Source organism: Arachis ipaensis, chromosome B5 (genome assembly GCF_059453495.1).
Source record: "Arachis ipaensis isolate K30076 ecotype BB chromosome B5, ASM5945349v1, whole genome shotgun sequence".
Taxonomy (NCBI): Eukaryota; Viridiplantae; Streptophyta; class Magnoliopsida; order Fabales; family Fabaceae; genus Arachis; species Arachis ipaensis.
This window is the reverse complement of record NC_142440.1, coordinates 22,833,022-22,849,497: the sequence shown is the minus strand read 5'-3', so window position 1 is coordinate 22,849,497 and position 16,476 is coordinate 22,833,022. Positions and strand designations below refer to the sequence as shown.

Genomic DNA, 16,476 nt, shown 5'->3' with positions numbered 1-16,476 from the left:
TTCAGAATGGTATTTTCTCTAGAGATTTGGTGGGGCAGGGGTTTAAATTTGTGGTTCGAATGAGCTAAACTCGAACAATATTTACAGGGCATTCGCTGGTAATTCAAATGAAATCAATTCGAATTACCTTGGGCTGCTCTTGGGTGGTAATTCGAATTAGCCAACTTTGAATTAGTATACTATGGACAAATTGAAGCACATTGTTTCGAATTACCATGTGAGGTTGTTTTTGTCGATTTTTAGCAAATCGATGGTGGTTCGATTCTAATGGTCTGGGAGCGAAACCAAATCCTTTTTTGCAGGTATCAGTTTTCTATAAGTGCATCAAAGTGTCTTCGATTAGACAGGTATTGAAATAACAAGTAAATAAAAATTTGTAAAAGGATAAAAGAAGTTAAATACAATAAATTCAAAAAGGTTGCGTTGAAATTTAAAGAAAATAATAAAGGTGCCTTTGACTGGGTCAAAGGGCTTTTGGCATGAAAATCAAAAGTACTGGAATGTAAATTGCATTCGAAAGTTAAATCATTACTTGAAACATAAATTTGCTTGAAAATTAAGGTTTACAGAAAGTTAAAATGAAAAGATAAAGACATGGAAGGAACCCTACAGATAATTAACTCGAAGCAGACTCAGAAAGTCTCTAGGATGTGAGTGTGTGTGAGTAATTTCTGAAGCAAAGTTCCAACCTTTATTCTCTAAAACTTTCTAATATTTATAGTCCACCTATGTAACCGATTATTAATTACACAGTGCTGTCTTGTATGCGCACTCCCTGGTAACCGTTCCCGCTCTTTTACTAATAAACTGCTACCCATCAATTCCTCACGTGGTAAAAGCCTTCAACTTCTCCACCTATGTAACCGTTCGATCCAATATTCAAGCAACTATTCGATTTTCCATTCGAATGCTTGTTCGATTAGGCCCGCTCGAATTAATGAGGTGTCCAAAATCAAGTCTGTGACGAGTAACTCCCTACTAACGCTTGCACGTGCGCTTCTTCGATTATGCTTCTATCCCAATTATCTCTTTAATACTTCAAATTGGCTCATCCTAGTCGAAAATATTTTTTGACTAACAAATTGTCCCCTTGGATTAATGTGTTTATCTTCGAAATCAACTTTAGAAGATGAAATACTTAATCCAAATTCAAATTTTGATCTCCTAAATTAGTAATAATTACCATTTAACTTCTCCATTAATACTGACCCACTCGACACGTTTTTCGTGACCTACATTTTCTCTTTCTACCACTTCACCTTCTTCACAAAGTTACCTCTTTTCCTATTGCATTCCTTCTACAATAACGGCTACAGTAACACTCCCTTTAAATTCGACACTTTCGCCTTTGTTCGGTTTTTCTCGAACCCTTGCTTCTTGAATTTCTCTTGCATCAATCTTTCTGCACAACCCTTAACCTTCAAACTTCCTTCTTTATTCTGCAATGGCCGCTTCTTCGACTCATGCTGCTACCCAAGACAAGGGTAAAGGCCCCGTGGTGGCACCACCAGCTCCACCAGTCCTCCATATGTTGAATCAAGTCAATGATGAAGTCATTGATGACCCACAGCTTCAAATCAATGATTCTAGAATCCTAATCCCTTTCATAGTAAGCGGAAATACTAATTGTTTCCTTGGGCCTATCGAATCCCTGGAGAGGGCAAACAAGAAACTACCTTTTTTCCCTAGTGCTCAGGGGGAGGATTTGTTGATCAACCAAGCCCTTGATATCTCTTTCTTCATCAATCAGAAACCCTTCAGGAATAATTCAAAGATTAACCCTCGAGGGACTAACTTCACAGCCTGGCACCAACGCCTTGCTCCTACAAAGAGCACTGCTTGGGGGGCTCTGGGGATTCAGGACCTTCTAAGGCTTTCCCACTTCTCACCTTCAATGCTCCTTTGGATGATTGGAGCTGTAACCTGCTTTTGGAACAGAACTATCAACAATTTCCACCTTCCTTGTGGAATGATTGGTATGTCTCTTTTGGACGTAGCCGCTATTACAGGGCTCCCGATAAGTCCTCCAGATTTTACTTCTGACATGCAACCCAGACATCAATACACCATTGCTTCCACCAATTCCTATAGTGACTTTATTGCTCATCACATGGGTAAGAAGGGCACTGCTATTACAGACGATGAGCATGTAGCTTTTCTGTTCTATTGGCTAAATAACTTTCAAAACCAACTCACCTATACTGAAACACTTCTCCTTTATTCGACGATTATAATTTCGAGCAATACTTTCTTTTTATCAAATCATATTTTCAAGTGCCCATATTCGCTCTGAATCTAATTCATTTAACTCATCAAACATATCATTCCAATAATCATCAATCGGCAAGTCATTCTGTTTTGATACCATCAAAGTATTCAAATTGATTTCTAATGGGAGCACAACATCATGGCCATAAACTAATTTATAAGGTGACGTACCTGTTGATCCTCTTGGTGGATTTCGGTCCATAGTACTTGACTTAACGTTTCATGCCAAGTTCGAGGTCTATTTTCGATTTGTTTTTTAATCAAACCTATTAGAATTTTATTTGCTGCCTCAACTTGCCCATTAGCCTGTGCATAATAAGGGGTTGAAGTAACCATATTGATATTCCTCGAGGCTGCAAAATTTTTAATTCGTTGACTAGTAAACATAGTCCTTTGATCAGTGCTCAATGCTTGAGGAATCCCAAGATGGATTATATATTCCTCGATAAAGTCTATAATTTCATTTTGACCAACTTCTATTAAAGGAACTGCTTCAACCCACTTTGTGAAATAATCAATTGCAACCAAGATAAATTTATGATGCTTCGATGAAGGAGGGTGAATCAAACCAATCAGATCCAAAGCTCAACCTCTAAATGGCCATGGCTTTATGATCGAATACAACTCAAATGCTGGGATCTATTGTGTCAAACCATGCTTTTGACACTCCTGACATGCCTTTGAATATTCAATACAATCTTTGATCATAGTTGGCTAATACACATGATTGCGATATAACACCCATTTCATCTTCTTTCTAGCTTGATGAGCACCACATATCCCTTTATGGACTTTGCTCAAAGCAATATTTTGATCATCTTGGCCTAAATATCTCGACAAACTTCCATCGATTCCTTTCTTATACAACTCATCGGCCATTAAGACAAAATTTATTACTTGCAATTTTATCTTTCTTTCAATTGGGATGCTGGGATTCTTCAAATACTCAGCAATAGGCTTTCTCCAATCATCATCTTTCCATTCGCCTATACACAAAGCCTCCCTTTCATCTGCAGGTACTAATATTTGATAGATACCAGCCAACTTTCTTAGAGTTGTTGGGCCGATTCTATATCTCAAAGCAATTTGGGCTAACTCATTAGCAATTTCATTATGAACCCTTGGGATGTGAACCAAAGAAACTTTTCGAAAAAAAATTAACAACTCCCAAACTGTTGCTAAATATTTCTGCAACTTCTCACTATTGCATTTAAACTCCTTCGATAACTGCTTTAAAACTAACTGAGAATCCCTTAGTATTTGGACTTCCAAAACCCCTTTACTGATTAATATTTCGAGACCCAGAATTAAGGCTTCATACTCTGCCACATTATTCGGGCAGGGATATTTTAACTCAAATAAAAATTCTGATGGAATCCCTTCTGGTGAGATAATAAGAATTCCAACCCATGTACCATCTTTGTGCTTCGATCCATCAAAATACAACTTCTAATAATCGACTTTTATATCGATTACATTTGCCCCCTGGTCATTCAGATTATTCGAATTATCAACAAGAAAATTTGCAATGACCTGGCCTTTCACAGCCCTGGCCGGGACATATTGTAAATCAAACTCTGTCAATGCTAGCATCCATTTTCCTAAACGACCTCGTAACATCGGAAAACTTAACATATATTTGATGAGATCAGTTTGTTCTACAACTTTTACTGATTTGGCAACCATATAACATTTTAACTTCATACAAACATAGTACAAAGATAAACACAACTTTTCTATCGGGGAATACCTTGTCTCGATATTAGTTAGCACTCGACTAAGGTAATAAACTGCCTGTTCATGCCCATTCTCATCATCTTGGGCTAACATACACCCAATTGTGTGTATAGATGCTGCAATGTATAATTTTAAGGGCTCATGTGGATGAACGTTCGCCATAATTGGAGCCTTAGATAAATAAGCCGTAATCGAATCGAACGCTAGTTGATGCTCATTTGTCCATTCGAACTGTGAGTCATTCTTTAGTTTCACTAGCTAAAGGTGCAAACACTCGAGTTCGGTCAGAAAGATTCGAAATGAACCTCTGGTGCGCAGAAATTGTGATCATCAACAATGGCGCCAACAACTTGGTGCTCTCAAACGTGAATCACACTTTGTCACAACTTCGCACAACTAACCAGCAAGTGCACTGGGTCGTCCAAGTAATAAACCTTACGTGAGTAAGGGTCGATCCCACGGAGATTGTCGGCCTGAAGCAAGCTATGGTCACCTTGTAAATCTCAGTCAGGCGGATTCAAACGGTAATGGAGAATTGATAATTAAAACATAATTAAAATATAAACTAGGATAGAGATACTTATGTAATTCATTGGTGAGAATTTCAGATAAGTGTATAGAGATGCTTTCGTTCCTCCTGAACTTCTGCTTTCCTACTGTCTTCATCCAATCATTCCTACTCCTTTCCATGGCAAGCTTTATGTAGGGCATCACCGTTGTCAATGGCTATATCCCATCCTCTCTGTGAAAATGGTCCAATGCGCTGTCACTGCATGGCTAATCATCTGTCGGTTCTCGATCATACTAGAATAGGATTTACTATCCTTTTGCGTCTATCACTACGCCCAGCACTCGCGAGTTTGAAGCTCGTCACCGCCATCCCTTCCCAGACCCTACTCGGAATACCACAGACAATGTTTAGACTTTCCGGACCTCAGGAATGGCCATCCATGGGTTCTAACTTATACCACGAAGACTCTAATATCTCGGACTCAGTCCTCTGTATTAGATATCTAAGAGATACTCATTCTAGCTTGTTTGCATGTAGAACGGAAGTGTTTGTCAGGCACGTGTTCATAAGTGAGAATGATGATGAGCATCACATAATCATCACATTCATCATGTTCTTGTGTGCGAATGGATATCTTAGAATAGGAATAAGTTTGAATTGAATAGAGAAACAATAGTACTTTGCATTAATCTGTGAGGAACAGCAGAGCTCCACACCTTAATCTATGGTGTGTAGAAACTCTACTGTTGAAAATACATAAGTGATAATGGTCCAGGCATGGCCGAATGGCCAGCCCCCATAAAGGTCTAAGATAGCATAAAACTGATCAAAGATAAGATGTAAATACAATAGTAAAAAGTCTTATTTATACTAAACTAGTTACTAGGGTTTACAGAAATGAGTAAATGATGCAGAAATCCACTTCTGGGGTCCACTTGGTGTGTGCTTGGACTGAGCATTGAACTTTACACGTGTAGAGGCTTCTCTTGGAGTTGAACACCAGTTTGTAGCCTGTTTCTGGCGTTTAACTCCACTTTGCAACCTGTTTCTGGCGTTTCACTACAAGGTTTTTATTTATTTGTGGCAGTTTTTTCTCTTATTTGTGGAGGTTTATAACCCCCACCAAATGATTTGTGGGGGTTTCTAAAACCCCCAAAATTTGAGGTGCCACGAGGTCTTTTGTGGGGGTTTTTAAAAACCTCCACAATCTATTCAGCGGAAATTTTGTGTGTGTTTAGTGGGTTTTATATTAAATTTTTGTGGTAGTTCTTGGTCAATGTTTGTGGAGGTTTCAAACCTTCACAAACCTGTCTATAATTTTTAAAAATTAATTTACATTATTGTCACACTACTGATAATTTATTATTAAAAAGAAATATTTAAACAAGACATTAAAAATGTAGAAGAAAATTAAAATAAAAGAAATACTTTAAAACAAAATATAGTACAATACCATCATTTTCCAATCACATTAATTACAACTACAAATGAATAGTATATTTATACCAGTAGAATCTAACAGCAACTCAAATAAACCTATTCCAAAAATAAAGCTGTCCAAATGTTTTGTAACATCAAAGAAAGTCTAAACAGTATAATGAGAAAATGAGTTACTAAGCCATTGAATTAATAACATGCTAGTGGTTAACATGTGAACATATGCAAGGAAAACATCTCTATTCTTGGTGAAAATGAGTCAGAACCAATATTCATTTCACTAAACATGACTGTTAGATATATTAACAAGGCCAATTGACATACGTACAAAGCTTCACTACAATATTGATGCATCTCCAGCATCTGCCAATCAAGAAAATGAAACTCCTTCAAGATTTTAAAAATAACAATTCATTAGGAAAAGTAAAACGGTTAAGCAGAAAAATCAGCATTCAAATATTAAAATCTCAAAAGATCAGTAAGGAGACAGAATCATGACAACCAGTGGCTTCTCGAATTCAACCTAGCAACTGGAGGATACGCAATCTAGCAACTTCAAGATTTTTAAAACTAGTATGAGTACGTGGTAAAATGACCTGGGTGTTTGGGAAACCACTAGGTCTTGCACAAGGAACAGCATAAGGAGTAGCCTTAAGACATGTAGCAGAGTATGCATCAACACCATAATCAACCCACTCAGATCGATGCTCCCTCAAGAATCGAACAAGCAAAGCCGGAGGAACATTTTGCAAAACACCATTATTAAAAGCAGTTCAAGAATATTACTTTTGTACCATAGGTGATCATGAAATTTGTTTGCTTCATTAAGTACCTGCAACAGCATGGATGCCTTGGCACATAGAACCCCACCTCCAAAAGCTGGGAACATTGATGAATTGTACTGGGACCCCAAAAATTTGTTGGGAGATGAGTTTATAGCTATAGTCACATCTTCTACCCCATCATTGCCCAGCAGTGACCAACCATCCTCCACAAACCCATTAACAGCATCATTGAACCCCCTAAGAAGTTGAATTTCAATTAATTATACAGTAATTAAAAAGACTCAAATTTTATCTAGAATGTTACAATTAAACACCGAATGTACATCAAGTCAATAATTCAAATGTACAGCTATGAATAGATTCTTGACAGAATAAAAAGGCTGGACCATACCGGCATAGTCTCTGGCTAAATGTCCTCAACACAGTAGGCTGGCTTCCCCCACCATACTGAATTTCTCCGCTAGATTCTTGTGCAATCTGTCTTATATGTTGCAGGGCCTGCAAGGAATTTTTTAGGTTCATTACCTCATTTATGCATGGCTGGATGAGTAAGATATAGTGGTATGTGTGTGGCAAGATAACTTACTGCAATGGTCAATTTCTGGGCCAAGATTTTTGAAGTTCATGCCTAGCAATGAAAGAAAGTATAAAGGAATCACCTAATAAATAATAACTTGGTTCCGTAGAGTAACAAAGGAGTGCAGAAATTTATGCCAAATTATATGGCAGGTCCATAAAAGATTTCAGGAGCATAGAAGCTTGTATGTTCTATATGAAGTATACTCTAAACTTTATCTTCAGTAGATAACGGTCTATATAGCTGAATCTATCATGACAGTTATGAGTACAAGAATTTGACATAAAAGTAGAAAACACCATCATTAAAAACAAATTCACCTCCAAAGACAAAGCAAAACAAATCCATAAAAATAATCTTTATTTGAATGCTCTCTCTATAGTATGATAATTTTCATTTGGACTTTTCACTGAATGAGAGAATCCTTCCTTTATCATCTATCTTCATTAGACTAAAATCAGTGGTACCAGAAAATTTTTGCTTCTTTTGCGCTGCATATTCAACAAAAACAGAATATATTACTCTAGCATAAAAATCACAAACTTCATTGATTCACTACAAAAGGAAAATGATTGTGTGTGAATGGCTAATGCTAGCAATTTTCTGGTATTACACCAAATTTATTATCATTACATCAAAATCCTAAGCAACTTCTTGTACCAGATTTAGAACTTGAGATCTTTACACTAGTTTTGCATATTAATTAATTGATTAAGCAGAAATAAATAACAAGTAGATCTTTAACACCTAATTCATACCTAAAAACTGAATAATTACAATTTCCTTGTAAGCTAATCTGTTACAACAAGCAAACTCTTCCAACCTGAATCAACAAAAGAAATTACCAAATCGTGAGAAGAATTGGACCAACAGCTCGCATAGCAGTTAAAAAATAATTCAAATAAAGCAAGCAGAGAATTTCAATTATCTTCAATTTAAACCTGCTGTAATGACTCTTCAATTCAAACAAAATGCATACACTATCAATGCAGTCAAAGGAAGACTTGTCTAAAAGAGTATATACTGACCTGCCTAAGGAGTACATATCTTACACAGAATCAATGTAGTCCTTGACTGGTTGCCCTGAGGAAATCATGTACCCGTCCTTGAACTTCATGGATTTAGCACACTGAGCCCTCAACTTGCCACTAACGATGACCTGTGCAAAATCAAAATGTTATCGCAACCTAAGCATAGCAACAAGGAAACCTGAAATCAGATGCTGTCAAGAACAAACCTTGCATCCCTTGGCGCCATTTTCCATAACAAACCTCAAAACATCATAGCAGGCCCTGCAAAAGTAGTTTTAGAAATAAATTTCATATTATTTAGTGGTACAGATAAACAGCAAGGAAAGTATCATATTCATTAGAAGAATGCGCATACAGCAACCTGACTAACACCAGCCCCTAACATCTAAAAAAAATGAAGATCCAAATAAATACAAAACATAATTCATTCAAAAAATAAAATAAAATTTACAATGTAACAAACCAATCAGAGTAATATAATGACATAGCAAAAGAAGCAGTAGCTAAAGAGTTAATATTAAAAGATTTATCCCCCCAGCATTACAACATGAATATAATAGAATTTCATGAATATAGATGATATGGAGGACATAATGATTTAGTGATCTTCCGACACAAACTTGGTGAAGTAGGCACCAAATTTGCTTTAAAGATGACAAAGCATGCTATTCTACAATCTCCAAATCAAACCAGAGAAATCCGAGAAAGCAGCCACAAATTTGCAAGTCATGCTAAATGGAGCATAAATCATTTTAACTTTTCAATATCAAGCAAATCTAAGTTTAAGCAGGAATTCATACTCCTCTTTTTCTTGTTACATTCTTTGGAGCATGAAACCTCAAAATTTGATTTCTCAATAAGACTGAAAGCTCAATTGTCAAAAAGTTCATACAAATAAAGATCCTAGTTCAGTTCATGGAAACCTTTACAAAGTAGGAACAAATCCTCACCTCGATGACTCGGAACGACATGAGAATTAGTTCCATAAGATTTGATAGCTTCGATCACACTATCGCAGCTTCAATCGAAGCTTCCAGAGACTCCCGCTCGCTCGCCTTCTAGATCTGCTCCGCCAGTGCCACCGCGTCCGCATCGAAACTGCGCTCTGAGTTCTTCAAGCCACCGGAGCAAAAGTAGAACCAGCGGAAGAACCCGCCGAGGAAGATGACGTAGAAGCAGAGGAGAGGCTCCACGATCACCTTGTCCTTCATTCATAACTCCAGCGGTGATGTGTCGACGAAGGAGACAGTAACGGCAACAATGGCAGAGATGAATGGCAGCGGCGGCGGCGGTAGCGATGGCGGTGGCGGTGGATTTTAGGGTTTCGATCTCACTCTCCTTCATTTTCTCCCTCTCGAAGCCCTGTTTGATTTTTTTTATATGGGCTAAGTGAATATTTGTTTGGGTTGGATTGTTTTTTAATTAATTGAATTAAGAGTATTATAATAGTGGGAGTTTTTATTAATTATTTAGGGAGTTTTATAATTTGTCACAAATAAAATATATTATGGAGGTTTTTAGTAACTCCCATTAAAAAACTACCACAAACAAATACAAATTTTGTAGTGTTTAACTCTAGAATAGGGCAGGAAGCTGGCGTTGAACGCTAGTTTGCATCATCTAAACTCGGGCAAAGTATGGACTATTATCTATTGCTGGAAAGCCCTGGATGTCTACTTTCCAACGCAATTGAGAGCGCACCATTTGGAGTTCTGTAGCTCCAGAAAATCCAGTTTGAGTACAGGGAGGTCAGAATCCAACAGCATCTGCAGTCCTCCTTCAACCTCTGAATATGATTTTTGCTCAAGTCCCTCAATTTCAGCCAGAAAATACCTGAAATTATAGAAAAACACACAAACTCATAGTAAAGTCTAGAAATGTGATTTTTATTTAAAAACTAATAAAAATATACTAAAAACTAACTAAATCATACTAAAAACTATGTAAAAACAATGCCAAAAAGCGTATAAATTATCCGCTCATCACAACACCAAACTTAAATTGTTGCTTGCCCCCAAGCAACTGAAAATCAAATAGGATAAAAAGAAGAGAATATACTATAAATTCCAAAATATCAATGAAACTTAGCTCCAATCAGATGAGCGGAACTTGTAGCTTGGTGCCTCTTGAATAGTTTTGGCACCTTGCTTTATCCATTGAGGTTCAAAATGATTGGCATCTATAAGAACTCAGAGTTCAGATAGTGTTATTGATTCTCCTAGTTCAGTATGTTGATTCTTGAACGCAGCTACTTTATGAGTCTTGGCCGTGGCCTTAAGCACTTTGTTTTCCAGTATTACCACCGGATACATAAATGCCACAGACACATAATTGGGTGAACCTGTTCAGATTGTGACTCAGCTTTGCTAAAGTCCCCAATTAGAGGTGTCCAGGGTTCTTAAGCACACTCTGTTTTTGCTTTGGACCTTGACTTTAACTGCTCAGTCTCAAGTTTTCACTTGACACTTTCACGCCACAAGCACATGGTTAGGGACAGCTTGGTTTAGCCGCTTAGGCCAGGATTTGATTCCTTTAGGCCCTCCTATCCACTAATGCTCAAAGCCTTGGATCCTTCTTATTACCCTTTCCTTTTGGTTTTAAGGGCTATTGGCTTTTTGCTCTTGTCTTCTGGTTTAAAGAGCTTTTGGCTTTTTCTGCTTGCTTTTTCTTTTTCTTTTTCTTTTATTTTTGCCATTTTTTTTCCTGCAAGCTTTTGTATTCACTGCTTTTTCTTGCTTCAAGAATCATTTTTATGATTTTTTAGATTATCAAATAATATTTCTCCTTTTCATCATTCTTTCAAGAGCCAACATATTTAACATTCATAAACAACAACTTCAAAAGACATATGCACTGTTCAAGCATCATTCAGAAAACAAAAAGTATTGTCACCACATCAAAATAATTAAACTAATTTCAAGGATGAATTCGAAACCATGTACTTCTTGTTCTTTTGTTTTTAAAGCATTTTTCATTTAAGAGAGGTGATGGATTCATAGGACATTCAAAGCTTTAAGACATAGACACTTAAACACTAATGATCATATAGTAAAGACACAAACATAATTAAACATGAAGCATGGAAACCGAAAATAGAAAATAAATAGACAAGGAGATTAAGGAATGAGTCCACCTTAGTGTTGGTGGCGTCTTCCTCTTGATGATCCTATGGAGTGCTTGAGCTCCTCTATGTCTCTTCCTTGTCTTTGTTGCTCCTCCCTCATAGCTCTTTGATCTTTTCTAATTTCATGGAGGATGATGGAGTGCTCTTAGTGTTCCACCCTTAGTTGTCCCATGTTGGAACTTAATTCTCCTAGGGAAATGTTGATTTGCTCCCAATAATTTTGTGGAGGGAAGTGCATCCCTTGAGGCATCTCAGGGATTTCATGGTGAGGAATTTCCTCATGCTCCTGTTGAGGTCCATGATCTCTTGTTTGCTCCATCCTTTTCTTAGTGATGGGCTTATCCTCTTCAATGAGGATGTCTCCCTCTATGTCAATTCCAACCGAATTGTAGAGGTGGCAAATGAGGTGAGGAAAGGCTAACCTTGCCAAAGTAGAGGACTTGTCAGCCACCTTGTAGAGTTCTTGAGGTATAATCTCATGAACTTCCACTTCCTCCCCAATCATGATACTGTAGATCATGATGGCCCGATCTATAGTAACTTTAGACCGGTTGCTAGTAGGAATGATTGAACATTGAATAAACTCCAACCATCCTCTAGCTACAGGTTTAAGGTCCAGTCTTCTCAATTGAACTGGCTTACCTCTTGAGTCAATTTTCCATTGAGCTCCTTCTACACATATGTCCATGAGGACTTGGTCTAACCTTTGATCAAAGTTGACTCTTCTAGTGTAAGGGCGTGCATTTTCTTCCATCATTGGTAAGTTGAACGCCAGCCTTACATTTTCCGAACTGAAATCTAAGTATTTCTCCCGAACCATGGTAAGCCAATGCTTTGGATTCGGGTTCACACTTTGATCATGGTTCCTAGTGATCCATGCATTTGCATAGAACTCTTGAACCATTAGGATCCTGACTTATTGAATGGGGTTGGTGAGAACTTCCCAACTTCTTCTTTGGATCTTAAGTCGGATCTCCGGATACTCATTCTTTTTGAGCTTGAAAGGAACCTCAGGGATCACTTTCTTCTTGGCCACAACTTCATAGAAGTGGTCTTGATAGACCTTTGAGATGAATCTCTCCATTTTCCATGACTCAGAGGTGGAAGCAATTGCCTTCTCTTTCCTCTTTCTAGAGGTTTCTCTGGCCCTAGGTGCCATTAATGGTTATGGAAAAACAAAAAGCAATTCTTTTATCACACCAAACTTAAAATGTTTGCTCGTCTCTGAGCAAAAGAAGAAAGAAAGAAGGAGAAGAAGAAAAATGGAGGAGAGGGAGAGAAGGGTGTATTCGGCCAAGGGGGAGAAGAGAGGGTTGTGTTGTGTGAAAATGAAGAAGGAATGAGGGGTTTATATAGGAGTGGGGGAGGGTTAAGGGTTTGGCCATTAGGGTTAGGTTTGGGAGGGAAAATATTTTGAATTTGAAGGTAGGTGGGGTTTTGGGGAAGAGAGGATGGATGTGAATGGTGAAGAGGTGATGGGGAAGAGTGATTGAGTTGATTGGTGAGGGGTATTTGGGGAAGAGAGTTATGAAAAGGTATGAAGAGCAGAGAAGAAGTGGTGGGGATCCTGTGGGGATTCTGTGGGGTCCACAGATCCAGTGGAGCCAAGGACTTAACATCCCTGCTCCAATTAGGCGTGTAAAATGCCCTTGCTGTGCAATCCTGGTGTTTAACGCCAGACTGCTGCTTATTTCTGGCGTTAAACACCAGCTTGATGCTTGTTTCTGGCGTTAAACGCCAGCTTGATGCTTGTTTCTGGCATTAAACGCCAGACAGATGCTTGTTTCTGGCGTTTAAACGCCAGAATGCTCCTCCTTCAGATGTGCTATTTTTAATGCTATTTTTCATTCTATTTTTGATTTTTCAGTAGTTTTTGTGACTCCACATGATCATCAACCTAATAAAACACGAAATAACAAAAAGAAAATAAAATAGATATGATTAAATAACCTTGGGTTGCCTCCCAACAAACACTTCTTTAATGTCAATAGCTTGACAGTGAGCTCTCATGGAGCTTCACAGATGTTCAGAGCATTGTTGGAACCTCCCAACACCAAACTTAGAGTTTGGTTGTGGCCTCCCAACACCAAACTTAGAGTTTGACAGTGGGAGCTTTGGTTGACTCTGCAGTGAGAGAAGCTTTTCATGCTTCCTCTCCATGGTTACAGAAGGAGATCCTTGAGTTTTAAACACAAGGTTGTCCTCATTCAGTTGAAGGATCAATTCTCCTCTGTCCACATTAATCACTGCTCTTGCTGTGGCTAGGAAGGGTCTTCCAAGGATGATGGATTCATCCTCATCCTTCCCAGTGTCTAGGATTATGAAATCAGCAGGGATGTAAAGGCCTTCAACCTTTACTAACACGTCCTCTACTAGTTCATAAACCTGTTTTCTTGAGTTGTCTGCCATCTCTAATGAGATTCTGGCAGCTTGCACCTCAAAGATCCCAAGTTTCTCCATTACAGAGAGTGGCATTAAGTTTATTCCTGACCCCAGGTCACACAAAGCTTTTTCAAAGGTCATAGTGCCTATGTTACAGGGAATTAGGAATTTACCAGGATCCTGTTTCTTGAGGTAATTTCTGCCTATCCAATGCATTCAGTTCATTGGTGAGCAAGGGAGGTTCATCTTCCCAAGTCTCATTACCAAATAATTTGGCATTCAACTTCATGATTGTACCAAGGTACTTAGCAACTTGCTCTTCAGTAATGTCTTCATTCTCTTCAGAAGAAGAATACTCATCAGAGCTCATGAAGGGAAGAAGAAGGTTTAATGGAATCTCTATGGTCTCTAGGTGAGCCTCAGATTCCTTTAGGTCCTCAAAGGGATACTCCTTATTGGTCACTGAACGTCCTAGGAGGTCTTCCTCACTAGGATTCACGTTCTCTCCCTCCCTTGTAGGTTCGGCCATGATGGTTAAATTGATGGCCTTGCACTCTCTTTTTGGATTCTTTTCTGTATTGCTTGGGAGAGTACTAGGAGGGGTTTCAGTGACTCTTTTACTCAGCTGGCCCACTTGTGCCTCCAAATTTCTAATGGAGGACCTTGTTTTATTCATGAAACTTAAAGTGGCCTTAGATAGATCAGAGACTATATTTGCTAAGCTAGATGGATTCTGCTCATAATTCCCTGTTTGTTGCTGAGTGGATGATGGAAAAGGCTTGCTATTGCTAAACCTGTTTCTTCCACCATTATTAAAGCCTTGTTGAGGCTTTTGTTGATCCTTCCATGAGAAATTTGGATGATTTCTCCATGAGGGATTATAGGTGATTCCATAGGGTTCACCCATGTAATTCACCTCTGCTATTGCAGGGTTCTCAGGATCATAAGCTTCTTCTTCAGAAGATGCCTCTTTAGTACTGTTGGATGATTACTTCAATCCATTCAGACTCTGAGAGATCATATTGACTTGCTGAGTCAATATTTTGTTCTGAGCCAATATGGCATTCTAAGTATCAATTTCAAGAACTTCCTTCCTCATAGGCATCCCATTACTCATAGGATTCCTTTCAGAAGTGTACAAGAACTGGTTATTTGCAACCATGTCAATGAGTTCTTGAACTTCTGCAAGCGTTTTCTTTAGGTGAATGGATCCACCTACAGAATGGTCCAGTGACATTTTTGATTGCTCAGATAGACCATGATAGAATATATCCAGGATGGTCCATTCTGAAAGCATGTCAGAAGGACACTTTTTGGTAAGTTCCTTGTATCTCTCCCAAGCTTCATAGAGGGACTCACCTTCTTTTTGTTTGAAGGTTTGAACATCCACTCTAAGCTTACTAAGCTTTTGAGGAGGAAAGAACTTGGCTAAGAAAGTCGTGACCAGCTTATCCCAAGAGTTCAGACTATCTTTAGGTTGAGAGTCCAACCATACTCTAGCTCTGTCTCTTACAGCAAACGGGAAAAGCATAAGCCTGTAGACCTCGGGATCAACCCCATTGGTCTTAACAGTATCACAGATCTGCAAGAATTCAGTTAAGAACTGAAAATGATCTTCAGATGGAAGTCCATGAAACTTGCAGTTCTATTGCATCAGAGAAACTAGTTGAGGTTTAAGCTCAAAATTGTTTGCTCCAATGGCAGGGATTGAGATGCTTCTTCCATGTAAATTGGAATTTGGTGCAGTAAAGTCACCAAGCATCTTCCTTGCATTGTTATTATTTTCGACTATGTCTCCTTCTTTTTCGAAAATTTCTGTCAGATTTTCTCCAGAGAGTTGTGCTTTAGCTTCCCTCAGCTTCCTCTTTAAAGTCCTTTCAGGTTCAGGATCAGTTTCAACAAGAATGTTCTTATCCTTGTTCCTGCTCATATGAAAAAGAAGAAAACAGAAAAGAAAATATAGAATTCTCTATGTCACAGTATAGAGATTCCTTTACGTGAGTAGAAGAAGATAAGAATAGAAGAAGGAAAAGATGAGAATCCAAACACAAGGGTGAGGAGTGGGTTCGAATTCTTAGATGAAGAGGAGTGTTAGTAAATAAATAAATAATTAGAAGGAGATGAGGGAGAAGAATTTTCGAAAATTAGATAAATTAAAATAAAAATATTTTTGTTTTTAATTTAAAATCAAAGTTAGAATTCGAAAATAAGAAGGAAAAAATGAATCTAATTTAAATTGAAATTTAAAATAATTAGTTAATTAAAAAGAAATTTTGAAAAAGAGGAAAGTGATTTTCAAAAATTAAAGAGAGAATTAGTTAGATAGTTTTGAAAAAGATATGATTGAAATAGTAAACTTTTAAAATCAATCAAAAAGTCAAGTAGTTAATTGAAAAAGATTTGAAAATTAATTTTTGAAAAGATAAGAAGTTAGAAAAGATTTTGAAATAAATTTTGAAAAAGATGTGATTGAAATTTATTTTGAAAAAGATTTGAAAAAGAAATTTAAAAAGATTTGATTTTGAAAACTAAAGTTGATTACTTGACTAACAAGAAACAAAAAGATATGATTTTAAAATTTAAAGATTGAACTTTTCTTGATAGGCAAGTAACAAACTTAAAAA

The 16,476-nt window shown here is 37.6% G+C and overlaps 1 non-coding gene across 1 annotated transcript; it reads left to right on the top strand.

Annotated features, from left to right (window-relative positions):
• The first annotated feature begins 15,143 nt into the window (after positions 1-15,143).
• LOC148563591 (small nucleolar RNA R71) lies at positions 15,144-15,251 on the top strand. Its single transcript, XR_015885359.1, has one exon. It is a non-coding gene; the product is annotated as a small nucleolar RNA R71 (small nucleolar RNA).
• The last annotated feature ends 1,225 nt before the right edge of the window (positions 15,252-16,476 follow it).